Consider the following 15,002-nt stretch of genomic DNA (forward strand, 5'->3'; position numbering starts at 1 on the left):
TAAAACAACCATTCGCTCAGCGATTTACGAGAGACAATAATTGTAAAATACAAAATGTGCTAAAATGTGCACATACACATGTATACAGCTATAAAAGCCAGCCAAGTTAAACAGTATTAAAGGCCTCTGCGTTTAGTTAAAATATCATGGCAGATCTAGCAGTGTGAAAGATAAGATCGGGGTGGGCCAAAATACGATTAGATATTACTGTTTGTTAAAATGTCAAAATCTGGCCACATTTCCCGGATAGCCTTGATGAGATCCCTGCGCTGATCTGTATAAAGTGATGTTGCTGGAATAGTGTTAAAGGCGGCGTAGAAACATACTTCGTCACATTTTATATAAAGGTCTATATTTTTTTATTTTTCACAAAGTGAGTGATAACTGCTGTTTTATGATGTAATCAGCAACATTCTAGCTATATCAGCTATGCATATTATCCAGTCTGATCCAGGCAGACATGTGGTTGACAGCATGAGCAACGATCCACGCCTTAGGGTCACACTGCTACACCGACACACATTCCGTTATAAAGCCCTCCTACGGACAACCAGGGAGAAATTGGTCAAATCCATGCTTGTCGTAAGATTTGCCACACTCAGCAATATTCCAGCTATATGACGGCGGTCTGTAAATAATCGAGTCTGGACCAGACAATCCAGTGATTGATATCATGGTCATCGATCCACGTAATTGAGATACGATGACTTTCATCAACCAAGTATGCGAGCCTGACCACCCGATCCCATTAGTCTCCTCTTACGACAAGCATTGTCGCCTTTTACGGCAAACATGGGTTGCTGAAGACCTATTCAACCCCGGATCTTCACGGGTAGCTTGTAAGATGCGCCTAACGTGATCGGGTGGTCAGACTCGCTGATTTGGTTGATGCATGTCATTGTATTCAATTTGCGTAGATCGATGCTCATGACGTCAATCACTGGATTCTCTGTTTGTTTACAGACCGCCGTCATATAGCTGGAATATTGCTGAGTGCGGCTTTAAACAACAAACAAACAAAAGACTTGAAACATACACTATCTCAAAAATAGGGCCTTGGATAAGTGCACATTCCGATTGCAGGCGTTAGCTAGGTTTAAACATTCTTGGGAGAAATGTTCAAATCATTTACGATTATTGCGAATATATGTACAACGCATTTACGCCTATCGCGAATATACACCGCAGACCATGGGGACAACCCCCCGTCAATTTACGTTGTACACCTACCCTGTCATTATGTTTATGGGACGGATGTCTGTTGTACAATGCAGTTATTGTCCGACTGACTTCACGGTCATATTTGTGTGTTCTATTAAACTACAGAACTAAGATAAAGTCAACCGTTCATTATGTCCATCGGACACAGAGCACAACGATGACATACACAGGCGCTAGGATAGAGGTTCCAGTCAGTATATGATAATTACATGGTTGTGAAACATACAACATGGTTGTGAAACATACAACATGGCTGTGAAACATATAACGTGCACGTGTCTGTGAAACGTATAGTGTGGTTGTGAAACATATAACGTGGTTGTGAAACATATAACGTGGTCGTGAAACATAAAGTGCTTGTGAAACATATAACGTGCTTGTGAAACATATAACGTGCTTGGGAAACATATAACGTGCTTGGGAAACATATAACGTGCTTGGGAAACATATAACGTTGCTTGTGAAACATAACGTGCTTGGGAAACATATAACGTGCTTGGGAAACATATAACGTGCTTGGGAAACATAACGTGCTTGTGAAACATATACCGTGGTTGCGAAACATATAACGTCTACAGTATATATAAGCCTACTAATAGGACCATCGTTTAGTCACAATGTAGGAATAATGTTTTATCGTTGTACGCTCATGTTATCAAGTACTTGGTTTCTATGCTAAGTCGGTGGTTCGCAGGACGCCTTATCATGCTGAAATATTACAGCATGTGCCATAAAACAACATTCACCCGACATCGCCTTTTGTTCTAAATGAGCTTATAGTATAGTTTTGTTGGCCGGTAGGTCTGTGTTTCGATCCTCTGGGCACGTCATACAAAAGGACGCTAAGATGGTACTTGTTGTTACCTTGGTTGCTATACGTCATCCCTTTTCGAAAATTAAACTTTCATGTAACAATGTAACATCTGCGGGAGCATATTTCCGTTGATATTCGAAGAATTCCAACTTCAGCGTATTAATTTGTCAAAGATATCAAGTTCCCAAATTAATCAATTGAACCTTCACACACCTGGACATATCGTTATAGTGTTTATGGAAATGTATGTGTTTTTCTATCGAGATGACACATGCTGGGAAGATCGGGTTTCTGAAATGTGACCCCAAAGGTGGACATCATATGGTCTGAATGTATAATTTATACTGGCAACATGTTCTAGAAATAATTACTATTTGTTTTATGGCGACTGTTGCATGTAACTTGACACCGGCTTCATACCGTTCAGGGGATTTATGTGTTATCTGTATGTACACTACTGCTCAATACAAATATATATATAGCACTATTCCAACAATATCAGCAGGGGAACAGAAACGGGCTTTACATATGGTACGCATGTCGGGAATCGAACCAGGGCCTTTCGGCGTGACGAGCAAACGCTTTAACCACTGGGCTACCCCACCGCACCTTAGCTGTGTTATTGTAAGTCTCCTACTTATCGGGTGGTCAGGCTCGCTGACCTGGTTGATGCATGTCATCGATCCCAATTGCGTGGATCGATGGTCATGATATTAATCACTGGATTGTCTGGTCCAGACTCGATTTTTTACGGACCGCCGTCACATAGCTGGAATATTGCTTAGTGCGGCGTTAAACAACAAACCAACCAACCAACCAACCAACCAAATGCCCAATATTGTTAAATGAGCCATCCCTAGATCCCGACCGGTGCCCGGGTGAGGTTTGTTTTGAACGTTATTGAACATATTCAGTCTTCCCCAAATTCACAGAATCTGTGGACGGTCGGGTAGCCTAGTGGTTAAAGCGTTCGCTCGTCACGCTGAAGACCCGGGTTCGATTCCCGACATGGGTACAACGTGTGAAGCCTAGTTCTGGTGTCCCCCGCCGTGATATTGCTAGAATATTGCTAAGCGGCGTAAAACCATACTCACTCACTCACAGAATCTGTAAAACAATGAAAGCATTTATTAACATTGAATAAATATTACTTATGATGTCTATATGGTCAATATTTAAGACACAACTTATTAAATGAGTTACCTTCCCCCCTTACCTCCCTCCCTCACTCACTCACCAACTAATGTTTTTTTCTCACCAAATTCCCAAACTTCTTCTGTTGGCTTGAGTAATGTTCTAATATGTATTTGGTATTAAATTCTAAAATCAGGTCAACCTCAAAGAATGTGCCAGGAAAGTACCAACAAATATTGACATACATTCATACACAACGGCATGAGGAAAATGTGTATAAGTTGGTGTTAATTTCAGATAATAAATTCTTTATGTATTATTTTATCTTATAAATCTGTAATCAAACCTTTCCGCACCCCAGTTACCATGTGAAGTTCGCCCTTGTTAGAGTCAAGTAGATTATCATACTGAAAATGCAAGCGAAATCCGACCCTTCTCTTCATCTCGTCTCCAACATATTAATAACTTCTCGTGCACGCGCATATTTGATAGTTAATTACAGAATAACATTCTCTCCGTGGGAGCAGCATAATGAGTCACGTGACATGTAGATTTCACGATCGGACCTGGTGATCACATAATTAGAGTGAAATTAACATCCTTTGGTTTGATTAACCAACACTTGTACCCAGTTTGTACCGAACTCTCTTCGTGAGTTTTTTGACAGTGAAAAACTATTAAAGGTTGTTGGAGAAAATATTTATTCTATGACTCAATCTTTATTTTCTGTAAACAACATACGATGGCACAACTGTTTATATAAATACACACACACACACACACACACACACACACAGAGAGAGACACACACACACACACACAGACACAGACACACACACACACACACACACACACACAGACAGACACACACACACACACACACACACACGTGTGGAAGAGGAAATTAAGTGTGCACAACGTGCATACCTTCGGGTTTTCCTCCCACTTTGAGCTGACGCCGTTATATAACTAGGATATTCTCCACAGTAGTGTTAAACTAAACTCACTCACGCACAACGAAATGTATTTTCAAATTAAATCAATAGCTGAAATGAACTTACGATCAATTGTTCAAGAGTCATTAAATTGTCCCCGAGAACTGTTGTTCAGACACAATGTTAAAAGCTATATACTAAACAAGCAGGGTTATTTCGAAAGTGAATGCTGGTTTATAAAGCGTTGTTTATTACGATTAGGGTATCCGGAGACTAAAAAGGTAACTTCAATGTTTGAAAATGTTTCAATTGTCACAGCGATATACTCAAACATACAGGAAATAAAAGCGACAGAAAACATTTCCATCATCATAAGAAATATCTAGTAGAAGCAGAGTCCATTGTAAGATTCCGACTATACCACAACCATGTGTTAATGAATCACTATCAAATAGTGATGATACCAGGTGTTCGCAAAATGTGTGAGCGTATCCTGACCAACTGGTGGCACCGTCACAAACACACGCAAAGGCAAGTCACCCGTACATCTAAAAACAACCACGGGAACATATGCTTTAAGTCAAAATAGGGGATTGCATCGTTATCATTATTGTGACTGATGCGTCAAACTTTCGTTACTGATTCATAACACAGAGAACAGCAGCAACAAATACAGTAAACTACGGTTATAACGAACTCAAAGGGACTACTAATTTTAGTTCGTTATGACCGTAATTCGTTATAAGCATATATACAGTATAACTACAGCAAAAAGTCGGGACTAAAAAGTTAGTTCGTTATATCCGTTAGTTCGTTATAAGCGTGTTCATTTTAACCGTAGTTTACTGTACTCCTTATTATTTAACCCATGACACCGACTTCTGGACCATACCAGCCTGTAAACATGGCAGAGGGATCCGTCCCAGAGTTACCCTCTTCAGTGGGAAGAGAAGTGTTGCGATGTCACCTGTCATCGCGTTTCGTCGTCACGTCATCATAAAGTCATCAGCCGATGAATGATTGATGTGAGATTTATTGCCTTAATCCGCATCCCAAACAATACATCATTCTCTTCAGCTCATGCCAGTCTCGGTCTCATCGATCTAAACACCACGTGACTGCCATCCATCACACGCCTGTCAATCAAGCGCCACTTCAAAGGCTGTTATATCATACGAATGATTGTAAATGATGCGGAGTTTGTAATAATAAGCAAGTTAAATGACTGAAAAAGAATTAACCCCTTAAAATCTATTATTCATCAATATTGCCCATTAGATCAAATATATTTATATTTAAAAAATTCCTTCGACTTTAAGGGTTATAACATGTTGAAGTTATTGATATTAAATAAATGATTACAATATTCTCGATAAGCTGTCATTGAAATAGACATCCATTATCTCAGAAATAGCAGCCAGTGTGTCCACAATGTTCTACATAACAATCAGTTATTTTTAAAAATGACAGTTTGACAGCATGGCATCAGTTATGTGTAGTTATTTACTTGTGAATATCATGCTGATTTCTCTACAGTATATGTATATAATTGAATATACGGCCGTAGCAGCTATTCAATCTTGTTCCCAGCAAATAGAAACCATATGTGAGGAATTGGTAATTTTGGCTTCCAGTAAAAACTGACAGCCTCACGCCTACTCACGGTTGAACATGTGACGAACATACTCTCAAATATTGCTGATGTACGTTACCGACTGAAGGCCGTGTGTTTTGATGGTGTGGTAATACAATCACATGTCTGTTGTTGCTGCTGCTGCTATGTCGCTGCCAACATCGTGTTGAATTACGTCACATTATCTCGAATAAAACAGTGCCACGAATCTACACCTTTAACAGCCAACTAAATATAACATTCGTTTAAACGTTGTATGACTTTTGTTTGTTTGTTGTTTAACGCTGCACTCAGCAATATTCCAGCAATTTGACGGCGGTCTGTAATTCATCGAGTCTTGACCAGACAATCCAGTGATTGACTTCATGAGCATAGATCATCGATCATCAATCACGTCAGCGAGCCTGACCACCCGTTAGTCGCCTCTAACTAGAAGCACTGTCGCCTTTTACGGCAAGCTTTTCACGGGTCAAGCTTTGTATGATATTAACCCGATATTGAAGTCGAGAACAAGAAATCGAACCCAGTACTGGGTGTGTAAGGAATGATCGAAATATCGATGTTTTGCATTTGGTCTTGGCCCGATGGTGTAACTTTGATGACAAGTTCACACATTTGGCCCTTGTTGGAATAGAACCCGGGCCTTCGGCGAGACGGACGAACGCAATAACCACTGGGCTACCCCACCTCTCCATATCGGAGAAAGGTAATCTCACTCACCATACGGACGCAACACCATTGCAACAGTTTAATACATATTCAAATAAAATCGCGATGATGTCCTTTTCGGATCCTTATTCCCTAAGGGTCAACACTGAGTTTCGACCGCCTCCGTGGTCTAGTGGAGGAGCGTCCGCCCGGAGAGCGGAAGGTCCGGGGTTCGATCCCCGACCGCGTCATATCAAAAGACGTTAAAAGATGGTACTTGTTGTTGCCCTGTCTGGCGCTAGGCATTAAGGGGCTAAAACAAGGACTGGTCGGCTCGGAGTCAGTATACTGTGTCTGAGTGGGGTACTCATGTTAAACTGCGACATGGTATCTCAGTGAGCTAGCACTATAAATCGGCATCAGTCCGGACTAGTACAAGCAGCCACACACATACATACACGTGCATGCACGTCGCTATATAAGTGCAATAATCTTGGACGCGACGTTAAATCCCATTTCACCTCACCCGACACTGAGTTTAGTGTTCCGGTGCATTGTCGTGTCGAATTAATTGATTGAGTTGTCTTCGAGGTCGATATATCCGGAGTCGAAGCTAGATCAAGCGTAGCATCACTGAAACATTGACGTGAATTTACAGCCAGAACAACCAGCCAGCTTCATGAAAGTTATTCTTGTAAGTATGTCAAATTGGAACTGAAATTCAAAAGCAGTAAACACTGCCGGACAAAAGAAAGTATACACCCATTTTATGGTGGCTAAAACTAAAACAAACAAGAAATTGTTATTCGATTGTGATGTATATTTGATACGGGTAACATAGTTGTTTCGGACCTTAAGTTTGCAGTGTTTCGGCGACTAGTAACGTTTTTGATAACGTTTGAAATTGTTGAAATCCAATTTTCAAGTGTATATACTTGCTGTTGCCCGGCTGTTTAGTACACATTGAAATAGAACATCTAGCCTCTAAAATGCAAATAGTTTTGGATTTATTTAGGTTAAATTGTCTTTTAAAAAAGAAACAGAAAGGAGCCCTGAGAATCTATTCATCAACTGAAGAAACCTAGACTTGCCAAAGAGGATCTGTATGTTGTGGTTTCAGGGCCCTTATGAGAGACAAAACCTGGAAAATAATTATAAACCCTAATCCCCAAACAGGCAAGTCTTTGGGGAGTGTTAAGTAATTGCTCAAATTCAGCTGTGACAACAAAATCTTAATATCCGGCAGATCCCATAACGTAGTGGTGTAGTTCTGTCAACCATCCCCATAAAGTCATACAAACTCATATCCCAACAGCTATTTCTGTTCGCATGAGTGTCACTATGAAATACTGACAGATGGAACATGTCTGAGCTGTTATGTAAGCAGCAGTCATTACACACGAGCCTCAGACGAACAAACCTAATCACGATCCCAGATGAAACGTTACGTCAAATCTACACCATATGATGGCAAGATTCTTGTCAGCTAAATGTTGAACATCCTTTTCCCGCGGAGGGGGCCGAGAGTGACCTTCAACCAACATTGTGACCTTTGCGATGATGTGTAGCGTATTCAGATCGTCCCTAGCGCTCGCACGTAAATACCGTGAAACATGGAGTCGCGCTGTTTCACGTGTTTTTAGTCAAGGAATTTTGCCACTCACTTCTGCACATCCTCTGCAAGGCAATTACTTACCCTCTAAACCAGGCATTTCTTATTTGGAGGCCGACTATTGACGATTATGACAGCGCAACGGAGTAGATGTTGTTCATGATGTCGTTGTTGTGTTTATAGGCCATTGCTGTAATGCTGAGAGATTTCGGATAGGTTTACACGAGAACCTACATGTGTTCATTTCTTGTGATATATACACGTGTTCATTTCATGCGGTATATGCAAGTGTCGATTTCGATTGACATACATGTATGTACAAATGGAAACCCCTTGTGTTCATTTCATTGAAATATATCAGTGTTACTAGTTTTAGATAAATTCAATTGTCGACATCTGAATCATACCAGTGTGGATTTCATATGAAATATACGAGTGTTGTTTCTATACAAACATATATCAATTTCGTAAGAAATAATCAAAGCTACATCGTGCCCATCATATAAATGGGTAAGCCGACTGTAAGCTTTAGTCAGTCGTCAGAAAGCCTAGTTATGATTTCATTGCGATTTTAAATTGAATTTTAAAAATGTTTATTGTTTGCGCTTTTGTAAAGAAAAGACAGGTTTATTCCTATACATAGCTGGTAATAGAGTCATTCTGGGCTCAAAAATCCATGATGTTGAGCGATGGCCTTCCAAACATCCAAACATGTATGCATTATCGTATTTGTGTGCAATAGTGATGGTGTATATATTGGCAGTCAATGTAACATAACACCCCATGCAGACAATCACTGCAAATTTCACCGACAAAAAATACTGGTCGGTATATGTAGAACTCAAATGTCTAAGATGTGGATTTGTGTAGAAAAAAACGAGTATGCGCGTTATTACACTCGGCCTGTGGGGTATGTACCACGGGCCTGGCGGAATGGGGGCCTGGAACTACTGTCGTGGAAGACTGGGAAGACGTTGAACATGTGACTATAGTTCCACTGTTCCGTCAGCCAGTATTGCCCAAACAGCATAAAGAATCTCCAAACACCGCCATCTTGATCGCGTTAGTGCTTCTGAGACCCCTTGGCACATGTGTTTGTTTTCTGATGAATAGGATCTTGAACCCTGTGAAACACATCGTATCTAATTATTTTGCATTTTTATCAGATATGATAAATGTGCAAAAGACCGGCATCGGTTAGAATGAATATGCTTCCCTGTGTCTCAGATAAGACACATATACTCACAATATCAAAATAATTTTATTTTTATACAGAAACATTCTTATTGAATACAGATTTTGAAAGCGATGGTTATATTTGTTTATGGAATACCTGCTTGTCTGGACAGGGAAAAAGGACATGTAATAAATCAAACATTAATGTAAATAATTAAAGAGTGGGAGAGAGAGGTTTAACGCATTTTTACACAACACGAAGTATTTCAGTCCGATCGATCACGTACACTGGCATGCTGTCAAGTTGGAATCGGAGCAGTACTCTAACAGTAAAGGAGGCCGCTTACCGTTACCGTTTACCGTTACTATATATGTAAACACGTGTATGATGAACCTCAACCGAGTCGGTGATGACAAGCACACATACATGTACATAGTTTCAGCTGGCGTCAAGGACGGTATTCACAAACATACTTGACATTTGTAACACATTTCTTATGTTTGTTTTAAATTTTCCAAAACATTACCACACAGACTTCCACATTGAAATTATCTTTATGGGTTTCCACACAAAAAAACCTTTAGTTTTGCCGACGTTGGCACAAAAGAGCTAACGATAGCCTTTCGTTTTTTTGTTTATTGTGAATTGTTTAGGCACTTTCCCTCTCATTCAAACTTTACGAGGCATGCTTGATATGTATTATGCATTCTTACTTCACTCTTCACGAAAGGGTCGCAGTAAAATATGTCTTGTTTTGGCACCAAAGGCAAAACTGCAACCTCAAATAATATAATAATGCGAGGGGGAGGTTAGGTAAAACAGGCGTTTTCAATTTTCCAATCTATTTGAGCCAAAATGTTATTTTTGAGGGGAAAAAACGCCTCCTCCCCCGAATCCCTTCATCATTTGGGGCACCGAGGCGTAGGCTAATGCAACTCGACTTGAAATTAGATTAAAAAAAGAAGTTGAAACAGACTAAACGAGCATCAAAGGGATGTTTGAAAACTTGTCGGATTTGCGTTTGACAGTTTGGCTTGATGGTGCTGGGGAGCTGATGATTGCTGTTGTGTGAAGCAGGAAGCAACAAAACGCTGGACATAGATAATACAAACATCGCAGATTGTAAATGTATCAGCTGTTTCAAAATAAACTTTGGGTTCAGAGGTTTTTGATGCACTAAATAACTGAAAATAATTACCATCCTCTAATGCTTATCATATTTTGGGATGACCATCCCGATGTCCTTGTCCTGATTATGTACCTCTGTTTGTCAGTACCATAACCATCCTTGTAGGTTGTTGTTTAAGGTTTAACGCCGCACTAAACAATATTCCAGCTTTATGACGGAGGTCTGTAAATAATCGAGTCTGGACCAGAAAATCCAGTGATCGGCATCATGAACATCGAGCCATGTAATTGAGATACGATGACATTTATCAAGTATGTCAGCGAGCGTGACCACCCGATCCCGTTAGTCGCCTCTTACGACAAGCATAGCCGCATTTTACGGCAAGCATGGGCTGCTGAAGATCTATTCTACCCCGTACCGACAAACGGGATCGGTTAGTCAGGCTCGCTGACTAGGTTGATGCACGTCATCGTATCCCAATTGCGTGGATAGATGTTCATGATATCTATCACTAGATTGTCTGGTCCAGACTCGATGATTTATAGACCGCCGTCATATAGCTGGAATATTGCTGAGTGTGGCGTTAAAAAACAAACAAACACTCACTCAAACTGTCCACAACGTTTTCCTTTCTACTGCCTCGGCTTCGCTTCTCCACCCGTTTTCATGTAAAAGAGAACCCGAACACCCAGTCGCCCCTAGTAATTGGATTTAGGGCGTCGTTCAACCACAAGGAAAGATGTATACCCCACATGAAGTCGATTGAGAGTTATCTGCCCTTCCTTTGTATCAAATTTTGGGAAAAGAGAACGAAAAGGATCTGTCAAGTATATTTATTTTATGTAATGTGATATAGATCAACATTATGCATCTCACAACATACATGCACACACACAGACAGCCCCCATCCCCTCCCTCTCGCGAAGATCCATGAAGATCCGGTTTTCAACAACCGATGCTTATCGCATGAGGCAGCTAACGGGATCGGGGCATCGGGGAACCCCCCGGCCGGATATAGTTGGAATATGCATTAAAATCGCGGAAAACCACATTTACTGACCATGTATACATGCAGTTGAAGAAAGTAGATGAATCTCTCATAAAGATCCCGAAATAAATACCTCCAAAATCTCCAAAGGTAATTTTTTTCAGGTTTTTAACTGGGCCACTTTCTCCTATTTTAATGGATATTTTAACGAAAACATCTCGGCATATTTTCATTCCACCAACGTTATCATGACCTTTGAAATAAAATCTAATTATTCATCACCATCCGCATCAGGACATTAACAACACACAAGCCGACAAGAAAATACCGATCCATCATCAATCACCATCCTGCGTCAACTCACATCCACGTCATCTTTCATAAATAACGTTATGAGTATGAACCCATTCATGCTTTATTAGCTTCCAGGAAAATGTGCAAAACGTGAAACTGAATTGATAAATAAACATACGCCTTTTATAAATGAGTTTACGTTCACGGGCTGAAATTGGGCAAACTGTAACGTTTGACGTCGACGTTGATGAACACCCTCCGCTCGGCCGTGCACAAGGAGCATGTTGTTACTCAGAGATGAAAGACAAGACGAGAAGAGAAAAGATTCGACTCGACATAAAACGTCCCGCGTGAAGGGGGGATTTTTTTGTTGGGGATTATAGTCAGACAGTGGGTCGTCGGGTTATGTCTGAGGGGCACGTCAGATTAGTTGATTTTGAAGACTGAACGTTTGGCAGGACAAGCGAAAAATCCGTCATGTTTTCATTGATGGAAATCGGTATCACTGAGTGTGAAATATGAACGTTGGTATATTGCTTGATGTTCCTACCGTTTGTTTGTTTGTTTGTTGTTTAACGCCGCACTCAGCAATATTCCAGCTATATGACGGCGGTCTGTAAATAATCGAGTCTGGACCAGACAATCCAGTGATTAATATCATGACCATCGATCCATGTAATTGGGATCGATGACATGTATCAACCAAGTCAGCGAGCCTGACCACTCGATCCCGTTAGTCGCCTTTTACGACAGGCATAGTCGCCTTTTACGGCAAGCATGGGTTGCTGAAGACCTATTCTACCCCGGAATCTTCACGGGTCGATGTTCCTACCGAACGCCACGGCAAATTAATTATTTGTTCGTCGAATTGTATTATCATAAGTGCTGAGAAGCTAGTTTTACGATGTATTTTGATACAACAATACACATATCTTTATGTAATATTTAATAAAGATATATTTGCCTTTGTATATACCCAGTGTCCCAGGCAACCAACCCCCATCCCTTCTGCCAAACCCTTACCCACGGATCATAACGTAATTGTGACAATGTTGACAGCCTGAAAGAATTTTCACTCACTCACTCATTGTAGAATCAGAAAGGATACAAAAAAACACAGGAAGTACCATTTGCATAAATATTATTAGAACATATGACGACAGAGGTTGTATATATTTGTTTCATTGTCTGTATGACAGACTAGACGAAATCGTACAATCGACTCTGCTTTTAGCAGAGATTTCAATACTGGATTAATACAACCAATGATTTCAAAGCTCAAGCTAAGTATTATGACGAAAATGTGAAGAAGTGGTATAACTCCACGATACATAGCTCCATCTTTATCAAGACAGCCTGTTATAATCGAGCCTTGGTCCGGCAAACCAGCGGTTGATAGCATGAACACCGATCCTTATCGTCAAATCAAACATCGTAACCACCAACTCAAATAGTCGTCTCCCAGTGTGAAATTGAAATTGACTCGATACATGGTAATGATACATTATTTCACATGCAAACACATGTAAGAAGAAACTGACTTATTGATGTCATACAGTGGTCTTTGAAGACGGACCCGTGAAGATCCGGGTTAGAAAAGGTCTTCAGAAACCCATGCTTGTCATAAGAGGCAACAATGCTTGTTTTAACAGGCGACTAACGGGATCGGGTGGTCAGCCACCCTTACTTGTTAGATGCATGTCATCGTATCCTTATTACGTAGATCGATGCTCATGATGTCAATCACAGGATTATCTGGTTCAGAGTCGGTTATTTACAGAATTTAGCTGGAGTATTGCTGAATGCGAAACAAGAAACAAGCACGATTTATAACATGACTGGATCAAATTTCACAGCCTTTATTGACAATACCAACCGAGACGGGTTTATCAATGAATAAAACATCTCTACAACTAGAAACTTTTTCTCAAAGGTTTTTAGCAAGTGTCTGTAAGACCCTCCTTGATTACCCTGGAGTCGCAATCTCATAATCTTCAAGTGATTAAGGCGACCCGTTCCATCATCTCCCTTAGCTACTCAAACGAAAACGAGGTAAAAAACTAAATTGTCATTTTGTTGATAAAAGACCCCATCACCTAACGTAGTCGAAATCCTGAGATTTTAATCCAGGTTTTAACCAGTGAAAGCCGTGCGGGGAGCGACCTTTATTGGCAGGCGCGAGGAAGGCTCGACGGTCGCTTAGTTTGCACAGGATTATAGCTATTAGCGGAGCATGTGAGCCAACATCATCCGGAGTGGGACAGGAAGAGGCTCGGGAGTTATCTCCCTTTATTCACCCGCTTTTGTAGCCAGTTCCGACAAGCAGGAAACATGTGGGTCCGTAGCTCGTCTTGTTTAGCAGGGGATCAACAACAAACAAGAGCTAGAAAGCCCGTGTTTAGTTTAGTCAATATTTGGGTGCTTTGATCTGTTCTGGAAGCATCGGGGGAGAGACTTTGAAACCCGAAAACGCGTAAATAATTCTATTGGCAATATTTGAACTCTTGCGAAGGATTCGCTATATTCGCCAAGTTCTCGTTTGGCATCTATCGAGGTCACGAGAGTTTGGCGATATTCATTAGAACTCATGTTCACACCAATTCGGTTGTTGTGCATGAGCCAAATAAAGAATGTGGTACCTTTCTATTGTTGCTGTTGTCAGGTGCCTAACAGGCCATCATTTATATTTGGACGTTTGTTTTTATGGAAGAGCCGCCTGGAGTGGCGATACTTGTTTCCATATTTTTAACCTCAACTCATAATAACAGAAATGTTCGAATTTATGACATTTTGGCGTGAAATTCTAAACTTAATTTATTTTACATTACAGACAAGCAGGGAAATTTCGAAGCACGTGGAATCCCACACATAGGCAACCTAAGGTCATCTCAAGTGTTCATTCTTGAACAGACCGCCACCGTGGTCTCCTGTATAGTGCGTCAGGAGACCACGGAGGCGGTCTGTTCGAGAATGAACACTTCCAATGTCTGACCCGTGAAGATCCGGGGTAGAATAGGTCTTCAGCAACCCATGCTTGCCGTAAAAGGCGACTAACGGGATCGGGTGATCAGGCTCGCTGACTTGGTTGATGCACGTCGTCGTATCCCAATTGTGTGGATCGATGCTCATGATATCTATCACTTGATTGTCTGGTCCAGAGTGCGGCGTTAAACAACAAATAAACAAACAAACAAAACAAACATAAAGTAACACCGTCTTTACCGATGTTGACATAGAATATATTAATATTCCAGGGCATGTTTTGATATTTGTTTCTAAAGAACGAACGTATCTACTGTTGAGAGCAAGTTACATTGAGATTTGGCGCCACAACAGCGTCGGTTGAAATCTTGGGGCTAGACGTCAAATATATCGCGTTGACATCAAGCTGACTGCTGGCACGATGCTCATGATGTC

Source organism: Haliotis cracherodii, unplaced genomic scaffold, assembly GCF_022045235.1.
Source record: "Haliotis cracherodii isolate W230 unplaced genomic scaffold, xgHalCrac1.p SCAF_3, whole genome shotgun sequence".
Taxonomy (NCBI): domain Eukaryota; kingdom Metazoa; phylum Mollusca; class Gastropoda; order Lepetellida; family Haliotidae; genus Haliotis; species Haliotis cracherodii.